The sequence below is a fragment of the Dasypus novemcinctus genome, chromosome 8 (genome assembly GCF_030445035.2).
Source record: "Dasypus novemcinctus isolate mDasNov1 chromosome 8, mDasNov1.1.hap2, whole genome shotgun sequence".
NCBI lineage: Eukaryota > Metazoa > Chordata > Mammalia > Cingulata > Dasypodidae > Dasypus > Dasypus novemcinctus.
In genome coordinates this window covers 32,798,292-32,811,934 of record NC_080680.1, presented here as the reverse complement: position 1 = coordinate 32,811,934, position 13,643 = coordinate 32,798,292, and the positions used below count along the sequence as shown (strand labels likewise).

General features: G+C 38.2%; 1 protein-coding gene and 1 non-coding gene across 7 annotated transcripts in view; both read left to right on the top strand.

Moving 5' to 3' along the window:
* The window catches only part of PCSK5 (proprotein convertase subtilisin/kexin type 5), a 434,041-nt gene that overhangs the window by 368,320 nt on the left and 52,078 nt on the right, over window positions 1-13,643 (top strand). The gene's annotated exons all lie outside the window — the stretch shown is intronic.
* Window positions 8,130-8,233, top strand: LOC111764045 (small nucleolar RNA U13). The gene has a single exon (XR_002796753.1). It is a non-coding gene; the product is annotated as a small nucleolar RNA U13 (small nucleolar RNA).

The following is a 13,643-nucleotide window of genomic DNA, read 5'->3' as shown; positions in this document are numbered from 1 at the left end:
ATCCGTGGACCTCCCATGTGGTAGGCGGACGCCCTATCCATTGGGCCAAGTCTGCTTCCCTCATAAGAGCTTCTTTATGCTCTAATCACCTGTCTCCTCAACTTCTCTCTCCTGTCGCTTCTTGCCTCCTCTTTGTTCTAGCTACCCCCTACTCTCCGTGATCCAGTTTGGTAGTGCCCCCATTCTTCTAGTTAAAAACCTATCAGGAGCAGGTGTAACTCAGTGGTTGAGTGCCTGCCTCCCACATAGGAGGTCCCAGATTCAATCCCTGGCACTCCTTAAAAAAACAAACAAGCAAACAAAAAACCTATGCATATTTATTAAACAAAGCAATTTTATTAATAAAGCAAAGTGTACAATCAAAGGTATTTGGTATAACCACAAAGTCGAGCATTTGTCACTTCATTATTCTAGCATTTTCATTGTTTCAATAATAATAATAATAAAACAGACAAACAGACCAACAAGAAAATTCTTCACATCGCTCTCTCTCTCTCTCTGTTTCTCCTGCTGTGCATAGCTGCTATTTCTGGCTACTCTTGCACAGTTATTTATTTATTAAGCAGTATTATTGAGATATATTCACATACCACACAATCTACTCAAAGTGTATAATCAATGTCTTTTAGTATAATCACAATGTTGTGCATTCATCACCACAAAAAATTTTAGAACCTTTTCATTACTCCTAAAAGAAAAACTCCACTCCCCTTAGCAGTCCTTCCCCAGTCCCCCATAACCACTAATCTAATTTCATCTTTATAAATTGATATTTACATTTTATATAAATGGAATTATACAATATGTAGTGCTTTGTGTCTGGTTTCTTGCACTTAGCATAACGTTTTCTTTGTCTCATATTCATATTTTGTAGTATTAACACACATTTGTAAAACCTGTATGTTTTTAAAGCGAGGGCAATTATGTTATATTCTGACAAGATCTTGTCTCTCCCTCACCAGTTTCTTCCAGGGGACTCTCATGAACCCTTGTACTGAAGGAATTATCTCTCTCTGCCTTCAGCCCTCTCCACATGGCTGTGCCTTTCCCTCTTTCCCTCCCCCCCACCTCTAACTAATCCATCTTTCAGATTTAATCTGAGCATTCACTTTTCTGAGGAACCCTCCTTTCACTGCACCCCTCATATGAACACACCCTGGGTTAGTGATCACCCTATTCTCTTAGCTAATTGTTCACAGTGTTGACCACGCAGCATTCGGTCGTGGTATCTTTTTGGGTGCTGCATTCTCCCCTATACTCCAAGCTCCATATTATACTAGGAATTAGTTATCATTACAACCCCAGCTATAGTGGGGCTCAAAATGTATTTGCAAAAGGACAGACTTAATGCTAAGCACAACACTGGAGTTGCAGAGATGAGTAAGATATAGTCCCTGGCTGGCACAGATCGTTACCAATTCACTAGATCCCAACTGATATATTCCTAGCAGCAATATCAATATGAACAAAAAGTTTACTAAAAGCTCGGAAAAAAGACTGATTCTGTCTGGGGATCAGAGGACTCAAAATAGGGAAAAAATGCTCTATACGTTTAGGACATTTGAGGTAGGATTTGAGCCTGAGTTCCCTTCTGGCTCCTATATTCTGTAACTCTCATTCCTCCATCAAAATTTCAAGGGACTTTCTACCACTGTTTTAGTGTCTCTTTGAAATGACTGATGCTCTTTCATCCACTAAATTTTTCAAGTGTTCTGCTAAGGTACTTTCTTCCTTTTACATATTACATCTCTTTCTCCTTCCCCATAGGCCAAGTTTATTCTGCAGTTTCAGTCCAGTGGTTTTTCTAATAGAAATATATATGTTGTTTGCAATTCTTTGGCTTCCCTGCAACTAATGATTGGCGTCTAAATAATTCTGGAATATTCTCAGTCATTCTGTTCTCTTTGGATATTGCCTCTTTCCCCTTCTCTCAGTTATCTCTTTCTGGAACTTTGACTTATGTTAGACCTTCTTATTCTAACCTCTATGTCTCTTAAACCCTTCTTTCCTGTTCTCTATTTTTTTTTTCTCTCTGGATCTTTTTATCTATCTTGGAGTTTACTGATTCTCTTTCTATTATGTCTAATCTACTATACATTAAATTTTAAATTCTGATATTTGTCTTTTAATTCTAGAAGTTATATTTGGTTCTTTTCCAAATTCTTTGGTCATTTTATATTTTTAAGATGTTCATTTATTTCTTTAAACATATTAAATGTGTTATTTCCATATTCTGTGCCAGAAAATTTCAAGATCTGTGGTTTCTGTGGTCAATAATTTCCACTGACTATCTCAGAGTGCCTGATTTCTTGTGTGGCTTGTGTTCAAATTGTCAAGAGGTTTTTATTGTTATTGTTTTAATCTACCAAGACTAAGACCAGCATGATTTTTCACTTTCCTCTCCTCCTGGGCAAGTTTATTTTTCATTCATCCTTACACTGAAACTTGTAAACCTTGACCTTAGACTTTATCTCCTGAATACCTGCCCCTAAACACACACACACCACTTTGCAACTTTCAAAGGGAAAGATCAAGGGCCTAGTTTTTGGTAGGTAACCTAAAGGTGAAAGCAAGTTTTGTAGTTTATTTACAACTCAAGAGTTCTTATTTCACTTTGACTTTGTGCCAGGTCAGCAGTGCATTTAAAAGATGATTTTCATGTTTTACCCAGAACTGTTTTAGTTAGGAGAACCATATAAACTATCTTAATCTGCCATACTGACCTTCTATCGATTTAAAAAAAACAGTGTTTGGTAATTATCACGGCTGTCAAATTAGCAAATAAAATACAAATATTGCAAGGAACATACTTTTACTAAAAATTACTCATTGTTTATCTGAAATTCGAGTTTAACTTGGCATTCTTTATTTTATCTGGCAACCCTAGGTATGATAAGAATGATCTGAATTTTTCCTGAAAGGGAGAGATAAAAGCCCAATTAAGTAGGAAGAGACAAGGGGAAAATCATAACTTTGTTTCTCTTAGTCCCTGAACAAATATTTCTCTGGTATACTAGATTTGTTTATCCATTCTGACATTTTCCACACTATTGTTTCTTCTCTAATTAGCCGTATTAATTATTGTCCCATCACCTCCTTGAGGAAAGAGTCTGTCTTTCTCATCTGTTTATATATGCTCCTTATAAGGTATGGACTATAGAACAGGGTCAGTTAAGTGCTTATTTATCCTCCTAAGTTCATTTCACTGCTGAGTGCTCTTCTTTTCCCATCCATCCAGGTGTTCAAGCCAGAACCAATGAGTCACGCTACTCTCTCACCCCCCTGTCTTGTCATTAAATCTTCTCAATTTTACCTTTCTAATCTCTCTCAAATCTGATTTTTCATTACTGCAGCCACATTCATAATTTAGCCTTAGTCATTTATCCTCTGGCATATATCTTTAAAAAGCGCTTCTCAAGTGTGTTGTGTGGAATCCTAGTCTTGAGAGATTTAATAGATGTAACCACTTCTAAACTAAAGAATGAGTAATTTTCCACACAGCACCCACAACACCTGCTGATGTCAATCTAACTACATCAGGTCTTTCTAAAAAGCTTCTCACAGCTCCCCATTACTCATGGGTTAGAATGCAAACTTACGACCGCAGCCTGTAAGACCCTCTTTGATCTGGTCCTGCCATGACTCTGACCTCATGTCATAACATTCTCCTTTTACCTCCATCCACTCCAGCCCACGGACCTACTTGATGTTCCTCGAACAAGCCAAACTTTTCTGGCTTCTATCTGGAATGCTTTGCTCTCAGAACTTGACACAGCCAGCTTCTTGGTATCTTTGGATCTCTACTCAAATATCAATTCTTGAAAGACACTCTCCCTAAATATTCTATTGAAATAAGATCTTTCTCCTCCACCCCAACCTTATCACTCTCTAACACTTTAAGCCTCTTTTATGCCATAGCACTAATCACTATCTGAATTCATATACCTATGTGTTTATTCTCTCTTTTCAATGCATATTTATGAAGGATCTGTTATGTGCCAGGTACTGGAGTTACAGGAAAAACCCAACCAAAATAAAAAATAAACCCTGTCTTCATGGAGCTGACATTCTAGTAGCTGTTTACCGCGTTGTTGAACAGTCTGTATACACTTTACTTACATTCTGATAGTTATCTAATTCTTCTTTAAGTGGCCTGTCTTCCCCAAAAATGTAAGCTCCAGAATGAATGAAGAAGTGAATAAATGTGCAGTTATGGTAGCTATCCTTGTAGGAACTCGGCCATCTGTATTCCTCCATCATTCCACCTAGCAGTTGGCCTAGAGAAGCATGGAAATCCACAAACAGCTTGCCTATTTTGATGTTGCGTTGCTGGAATTGGAGGCTTGGTAAAGACTGGAGTCCAAAAGAAGACTGAGCCCACTTTGGGCCAACATTTGTAGACAATGATTTATTTATTCAGGTCTTTTCTACTACTGTGTTCCTCCAGGGGGTTCTGCTGCATTGTCAGCTGTGCCATTTGCAGATTGCCAATCAAATATGTATTCATTGTCCTTGGACACCAGTGAGGGCAAAATGGGTAGAAATCGTCAGTAGTCCCTCTAACCAAATAATTTGTATCCCAGCACCATTGAACCTTCCAGAAAAATCTTCTGCTTTGGCAAGGCTGTCAGAGGGTCCATTCTGTATTTGAGTGTTAATTATTTGAAGCAATTCTAAGTCCAAGGCTTTTTTGTGTTATGTACTTTCTTGTGCTGTCTGGGGTTTATAATTAGTTGCACTCTTCGGGCATATAAATCTCTTACCCAGTTCATTATCTTTGGGTGGATTGAAGAATGTCAGTGGCTCTCCTACCAATTTGTACCGCATCATTCAATAATTAAGTACATATTTGCTCTGGAAGAATATACATTATTGACAATGTGCTTAATTACTGCACCAAATAGTTCAAGTATTGGCTGCTTGTAATGCTGTCTCTCCCCTCAAACGGAGCAGTAATGCATCTCAGTAGGGGATGGACATTCTGTTGATGCTCTAACAAGACAGCCCGTGCTCGTAAAGGAGATTGTTTAAGGATGCTTCGTCCCCTGTGACAGGCCCTAGTCCATTTAGCAAGTCTGAGGCAGAGCCAAAAATAACCCAATTTCCTTGTCATCTGCTTCCTTGACAAAATCCTGTCAAAAATAATCCATATTAAACGCAAATTTTTTCAAACAGAGTTGGTAGAAACACGTGCCACTGTTTTAACCATACCCCATAGAATAACGTGATTTTTGTTCTGGTAATGTAAAATTAGGAAGATTTGAGAGAAAAATGAAAATATGACACAAAGTGAGCAGGAAAGGGAGAAAAATTGAAGAGCATAACCAAATGGCACACTGCCTCAGGAGATCTGTGGGAGGTGAATGTTTCTAAATGCTTGGCCCAAATGACCCCTGGAATGCATAACCTAAGCATCTCCTTTCTGAATAACATTTTTTTATTCTAATTATTTCTGAGTCATATTTATTAGGAAAATATAGAAATATATACATGCATAAATAACATGACAGAAATAACTACTGTTAATGTTTTAGCTTTATTCTTTTAATTCTTTTATAAAGCCATAGCTATACATATAATATACACATTATGTACACAGACGTAAGTAAAGTTTATCATCTTTTTCACATAGCCTAGCATGAGAATGTTTCCATGTTACTAAATACTCTTAAGAAACAAAATTTTAATGGCTGTCTAATGGCCCATCTTATGTATGTGCACCATAACTCATTTAAGCTATTCCCAAAAAATGAAGGCTTAGTTTGTTTTTCATGGGTACAGCATCATTGGCAATTTTCATTTAGAAAACTCGTTCTGGGAAACAAATTTACGTATTAAAGATAGAGGGTAGTAGATTAGAGGTGGGAAAGGGGCATCAAATCATATCATCCAGGGGCAGCGGACTTGGCCCAGTGGTTAGGGCATCCGCCTACCACATGGGAGGTCCGCGGTTCAAACCCCGGGCCTCCTTGACCTGTGTGCAGCTGGCCCACGCACAGTGCTGATGTGTGCAAGGAGTGCCCTGCCTCGCAGGGGTGTCCCCTGTGTAGGGGAACCCCATGCGCAAGGAGTGTGCCCTGTAAGGAGAGCCACCCAGCGCCAAAGAAAGTGCAGCCTGCCCAGGAATGGTGCAGCACTCACAGAGAATTGACACAACAAGATGACGCAACAAAAAGAAACAGATTCCCGTGCCGCTGACAACAACAGAAGCGGACAAAGAAGACGCAGCAAATAGAACAGACAACTGGGGTAGGAGGGGTGGGGGGGAGAAATAAATAAATCTTAAAAAAAAAAAACACTTTAAAAAAAAAAAAAATCATATCATCCAAACACTTTCATTCACAAGTATATTTTTCACTTATCTCCCAACCCAAAGATGCCAGGCAAACAAGTTAATTAGAATTAAATAGTGTGTCGACAGCTAAGGAAGGACTAGAAGCCAAGTGCTTGGGGGTCCTTACATGCAGATAAGCGAACCAGTCAGAGAACCATTCCTTGCACCTACGACTTTAAGAAAAGAACAAAGGCAAACCATGTTTTTGGAAGATTAATGTATGAATTCACTAGCTTATGTGTGGCTTTAGGATGGGTGTAGCCTGGGTCACTGGTCTCCAAAGAGAAATTTGCAAGATAATCCATTGGGCTGTAAAAATAAATAAATAACTAAAACTTGTGCTCACTTTAATTTTTATGTTATCTTCTTAAATGTTCTGTTTTAGCATTCCTTTTATATATGCAAAATATTAATGCACCAATACATGTAAATAATTGATATACACACACATATACATATTGCAGATGCATGCTAATTTTTTTAAAAAACAATGGGGCAATCAATCAAAAAACTATGAGGAGATTTCTGGGAAGATAGAGGACTAAAGAGACACAGGATTCACTTTTCTCCCAGAAAAATACCTAGAGGACAGACAGAAACAGCCTGGGTAAAAAAATGTGCAAGGGCTTAGGAAACCAGGGGAAGGTTGGACAACACCCAGAAGATGAGGGACAAAGAAAAAGAGACTCAATAGGAAAGATCTGTGAGCAAAAGCTGGATCTGCTGCTGCCAATACCCATCCCTCCACCCTCAAAGGAGCAGATGGCTTTGAATTCTCCAGCCTCTGGCCTATGGTTAAGGACAGAGGGAGCCACAGGAGTCCACCTCCCCAGGAAAGGGGAGAAAGAGAGACACAGCCTAAGGCTGATTGAATTTTGACCAACAATTTGGTCTTCTGTGTCCCATGAACCCTTCCAGGCAGGATGGGGCTGCACCACTGTTTGCCTGGGGAGCTGTCACTGGATTAAAGAGATCCAATCCTCTCAAACACCCCCCTACTGACTGGGCCTAGTTGTTGAGATGCAGAGGGGAGTAGAATCGTTTCCTATGCAGAAAAAGGGAGCGGGCTGCTGGCAATGAGTGGAGAATAGTTTTGGAGAAAGTTTGATTTGTGAGGCTCTGAATAGCCCTGAGGCAGAATCCTCTGTCACACCCGTTCTGAACAGGTTTACAGTGAGCACATTTTAACAAAGGTTTGAACTGAGAGGTCTGCCAAAGAGCACCATCTGCTGTCAGACCAAGGAAATACATGCAAAGGAATTAAAAGTAAATAAATAAGAGAAGCTTTTTGGGTCTTTACAGTCTCCCTGCCCAAGGCCCTTGGAAGTGGGTCTGCAACCCATTACTGGGCCCATGACTCAGATTTGAGCAACTAAACAGGGACAACCCAAAGAGCTAGAACAAGTTGAACCAAGAATCAAAGACCAGTAGTAACACACAGCCTCCTGCCACTAAATCATAAGCAAGAGAGAAAAATTGAGCTCACCATCACATTCAGATGCCTAGACATCAACAAAAAATTACAAGCCATACTATAAAAAAGAAATAAATGGCTGAAGCAAAGGAATATATTAAAGCCCTAGATGACACATAGAATTTGAGGCAACTAATCAATGAGGTTCATATAAATCTCCCAAATCAAAGCAATGACTTGGAAGGCAATATAGCTAAAAAGAAAAAGGACATCAAGAAGAAACTGGGTGAGCACAAAGAAGAATTTGAAAACCTGAGTAGAAAAGTAACAAAACTAATGGAAATGAAAGACATGATAGGTGAGATCAAAAACACATTAGAGATCCTTTTGTGGTTCATAAACATGATGAATGGGGGTTCATGTGCTTGAGTGAGTTGTGCCTCCCTCTAACCTTGTTATGACGTTGGCACAGTACCTGTCTGCTGTGAAAAAAAAAAAAAAAGAGGCATACAACAGCAGATTTGAAATGATAGAAGAAAGAATAAGTGATGCAGAAAACAGAACAGCTGAAAATGAAGGGAGAGAAGAACAGAGAGAAAAAAAGAAAGGAAAAAATTGAGCAGGGGCTCAGGGAGATGAATGATAAGGTGAAACTCAACAACATATGTGACATGGGAGTTCCAGAAAAGGAAGGAAATGAAAATGGGCAGAAAGAATATTTGAGGAAATAATGGCTAAAAATTTCCCAACTTTAATGAAAGAAATGAATTTACATGTCCAGGAAGCACAGCATCCTCCAACCAGAATAAATCCAAATAGACCTACTTCAAGACACATACTACTCAGAATGTCAAACACCAAAGATAAAGAGAAAATTCTGAAAGCAGTAAGAAAGGAGCAAACCATCACATATAAGCAATACCCTATAAGACTTAGTGTGATTCCTCATCAGGAACCATGGAGGTATGGGAAACAGATGTAACTCAAGTGGCTAAGCACCTATTTCCCACAAATGAGGTCCTGAGTTCAATTCCCAGTATCTCCTAAAAGCAAAAGCAAAAAAACAAAAAAACATGGAAGTGAGATGACAGTGGTATTATATAATTAGGATACTGAAAGAGAAAAATTTCCAACTGAGAATTCCTTATCCAGCAAAACTGTCTGCAAACGTGAAGGTAAGGTTAAAATTTTCACAAATGAACAGAAATTAAGAGAAATCATAAAAAGAATCCAGCAGGAGGTAATAAAAGGAGCTCTCAGCCCAAAAGGAAGACAGGAGACAGAGGCTTGAAGGAGAATGTAGAAGGCAAAAATAGCAAAGAATAGAAAAGAATAAAAAGATAGATGAAAATATGATATGACATGAAAGCCAAAGAATTAAATGGTGGAAGTAGATAACGCATTTACAGTAATATCATTGAATGTGAATGAGATTAAACTTCCTAATCAAAATATATAGGCTGCCAGATAGGATAAAAAAAGCATGAAACATCCATATACTGTCTATAAGAGACTCACCTTAGATCCAGGGATTCAAATAGGTTGAAAGTAAAAGGTTGGAAAAAGATATTCCATGCAAACAGAAACGAAAAAAGAGCAGGGGTAGCTATACTAATATGGGACAAAACAGAACTTTAAATACAAAAAAAAAGTTATAAGAGATGCAGAAGGCTATTATATATTAATAAAAAGGAAACTCCAACAGGTAGAAGTAACAGTCATAAATATCTATGCACCTAACCAGAGTGCCCCAAAATACATGAGGCATAATTGAAGGGAGAAATACATACATATACAATAATAGTTGGAGACGTCAACACACCACTCACATCATTAGACAGAACAACTAGACAGAAGATCAACAAGGAAACAGAGAATGTGAACAATATGATAAATGAGCTAGACCTAACAGACACATATAGAATGTTGCATTCCAAATCTCAGGGTTATACATTCTTCTCAAGTGCTCATGAATCTTTCTCCAGTATAGACCATGTGTTGGATCACAAAGAAGGTCTCTATAAATATCAAAAGATTGAAATTTTATGAAGCACCTTCTCAGGTCATAATGGGATGAAACCGGGAATTAATAATAGATACAAATAAGTAAATTCACAAAGGTGTGGAGGCTGAACAACATACTCCCAAATAATCAGTGGGTCAAAGAAGAAGTTGCAAGTTAAATTAATAACTACATTGAGACAAATGAAAAAAAGAACACAATTTATCAAAAATTATGGGATACAGCAAAGGCATTCTTGAGGGGTAAATTTATAGTCCAAATACCTATATTTAAAAAGAAGAAAGAGCTAAACTCAAAGATTTAACTGAACAACTGGAGAAACTAGAAAAAAAAACAGCAAACCAATCCCAAAGCAAGCAGAAGGAAAGAAATAATAAAGATTAGAGCAGAAATAAGTGAAATTGGGAAAGAAAGACAATAGAGATAATCAACAAAACCATAAGCTGGTTTTTTTGAGAAGATCCATAAAATTGACAACCCCCTAGCTAGACTAACAAAGAAAAAAAGAGAGACGAGGCAATTAAATAGAATCAGAAATCAAATGAGAGAAGTTACAACTGACCCCACAGAAATAAAAAGGATCATAAGAGGATATTATGAGAAACTGTATGCCAATAAATTAGACAAGGTAGATGAAATGGACAAATTCCCAGAAATGCACAAGCAGCCTACATTGTCTCTACAAGAACTACAAGAACTCAATAAACCAATCACATTTAAAGAAATTGAATCAGTTATCAATAATCTCCCAAAAAAGAAAAGTCCAGGACTAGATGGGTTCACAGGTGAGTTCTACCAAGCATTTTGAAAAGAATTAACATCAAACCTGTTTAAACTACTCCAAAAAATTGAAGAGGAGGGAAAATTACCCAACACACTTTAAGAAGCCAACATCACCCTAATACCAAAGCCAGATAAAGATGCTACAAGAAAAGAAAATGACAGACCAATCTCTCTAATGAATATAGATGCAACATTCTCAAAAAATACTGCAAATAGAACCCAACAGCATATTAAAAGAATTATACACCACAGTCAAGTGGGATTTATTCCTGGTATGCAAGAGTGTTTCAACACAAAAAAATTGACTAATGTAATACACCACATTAACAAATTGAAGGGAAAAAAAACACATGATCATCTCAATCAATGCAGAAAAGGCATTTGACAAAATCCAGCATCCTTTCTTAATAAAAAATACTTCAAAAGAGGAATGGAAGAAAATTCCTCAATATGATAAGGGGCATTATATGAAAAATCCAAGGCCAACATTATACTCAGTGGGGAAAGTTTGAAAGCTTTCCCTCTAAGAACAGAAAAAGACAAGGATGCCCATTGTCACTATTGTTATTCAACATTGTGCTAGAAATTCTAATTAGAGCAATTAGAAAAGAAAAATAAATACAGAAAAGGCATCCAGGGAAGCAGATTTGGCTCAACGGATAGAGTGTCCGCCTACCACATGGGAGGTCCAGGGTTCAAACCCAAGGCCTCCTGACCTGTGTAGAGCTGGCCCACACGCAATGCTGATGCGTGCAAGGAGTGCCCTGCCACGCAGGGGTGTCCCCCACTTAAGGGAGCCCCACACTCAAGGAGTGTGCCCTGTAAGGAGAGCCACCCTGCGTGAAGAAAGCACAGCCTGCCCAGGAGTGGGGCCACACACACGGAGAGCTGACACAGCAAGATGATGCAACAAAAAGAGACACAGATTCCTGGTGCCGCTGACAAGAATCCAAGCAGACCCAGAAGAACACACAGTAAATGGACACAGAGAGCAGACAATGGGGTGGGGAAAGAAATAAATAAAAAATAAATCTTAAAAAAAAAGGCATCCAAATAGGAAAAGAGACATGCAAAATCTGTACACCAGTATTGAAAATAGAATGAGGGTAGAGAACGGAAAGCTGTTTAATCTACACAGTTAGTAAAAAAAAAAAAAAAAAGTTGCTCATAAATCTTTGGAAATGAATAGAAATGGTGAAAGCACATCACAGTGTTTGTAACTAGCAGTACTAATATACAGGTATGACTGTGGTTAAAAGGGAAAGTCTAAAGTCATGTATATTACCAGGAAAGCTTAAAAATGCAACATGGAATTGTACAACATAGCGAAACCTCATGTGAAGTATAAGTATAGATAATATTGCATATTTAAGACTGTTTTTATTTGAAATTGAACAAATGTGCATTAATGTTGCAAGACAATAACCACTAAAGCAAACTACGGACAGTAGTGCAGAGCAATAAATTAATAATTAAGGGTAAGAAAAAAAAGGAACTTATACTAAGTGAAAGAAACCAGACTAAAAGTACTACATATTGTTGGACTCCATCTATTCAAAATATAAATACAATTGGGAGATAGAAGAGAAGCTATGTAGATCAGAGGAAGGACAGAAAGATTGAGGGGTGATTCATTAAAGGGTAGAGTTTTTTGTTTGTTTTTTTGTTTTCAGCATTATTGTTTTATTGGAATAGTGAAAATGCTCTAATAATGATTGAAGTAATAAATGCGCAACTATGTGATTATACTAAATACCATTGACTATACAGTTTGGATGGATTGTATGCTTTATTAATATGTGACAATAAAATTATTTAAAAATCACACACACAAGAAAAAACTATGAGTACTATTGCTTTAGATTTCTATTACTGATGACGCTTGGAATGCGGTTGGAGCTAAAAACCTATAGAATATGGATGGCGCTTAGGTTTGGTCTAATACTTTGCCTAAATGTGGGCGGCATTAGTCAGCGTGAATCCCAGGAACGGGAATAGTGTCTGGAGTTTTGTGGACTCAGGTGACCGGCTCCTGCTGATTGAGTGACTGGGTCCAGGTGAGTGGGTCCTGGGAAAGGGACTGAACCAAAGGGTAAAGGTCATCTAGGGAATGTAAGCAGCCAGTGTGTAGAATTGCAATAATGTGGGTGATGTTTTCTGGAACATTTACAGCTGTGGCCTGAAGTCATAAGAGAGCCCAGGTAGGAGCCTAGGGAGTCCAGGACATCTGAGAGGATACTGAGGCAGATGCGAGCCTTGGAAACTTCTAAGAATACACCTTTAAAATACGAGTGAGTCGCTCATCTCAGGAAGTGGCAATAGGATGCAGGGTCGATGGGTTTCAAATAGGGAGTGGTAGATAGAGTTCTGGAGTATCGTGAAGTATGGATAAAAAGTGCCAGAAGTCTGAAAGGAGATAATCAATACAAGAGAGAAGCACCCCGAAATCAAATTTTCCCCACAATTTTGTACAGTCGATTTTGCCTGTGCGTATTATCTAAATCCATGGCTAATTCTAGGATACGGAGATACTATGTGACAAAGGGGTTCTCTCCTCAAGCCCAACGAAAAACATACATGCAATAAGAACAATAAAAAATCAGCAAATTCAAGGCATTTTAGCTTGTATGTAGCCTTAATAATGTGACATCAAGATTACATAAACTCTAAAAATAGAATTATTCTTCTCAAACACTTTTAAATGTTCAGTTCCATCTCAAGTTTAAAATATCCCCTTTCCCATACATTCTGTAGGTAAGATGTCCATAGATACTAACGTGGCCATATTCACTCATACAGGCTATAGGTATTATTGCGAACAAAATAACATGACAGAGAATGTACGTTGACCGGCAAATGTGTCGTGTCAGCAGAAGTCAACATCTCTGTGAAGGGCAGCAGCCCTCAGCAGTTCTTGATTGAGGCCCAGCCTCCACGCTTTCCAAGTAAACAGGGAGAAGTTGAGGCAGAGAAACATGAAGGCTTTCAAGACAAAGCGGACATTGCAGTCCTGCCCACCCCATGTCCTAAAGATGAGATAATAAGAAGGAGTTTTCTGAAGAAAGGAAGGCTGTATCCCAGTCTTGACA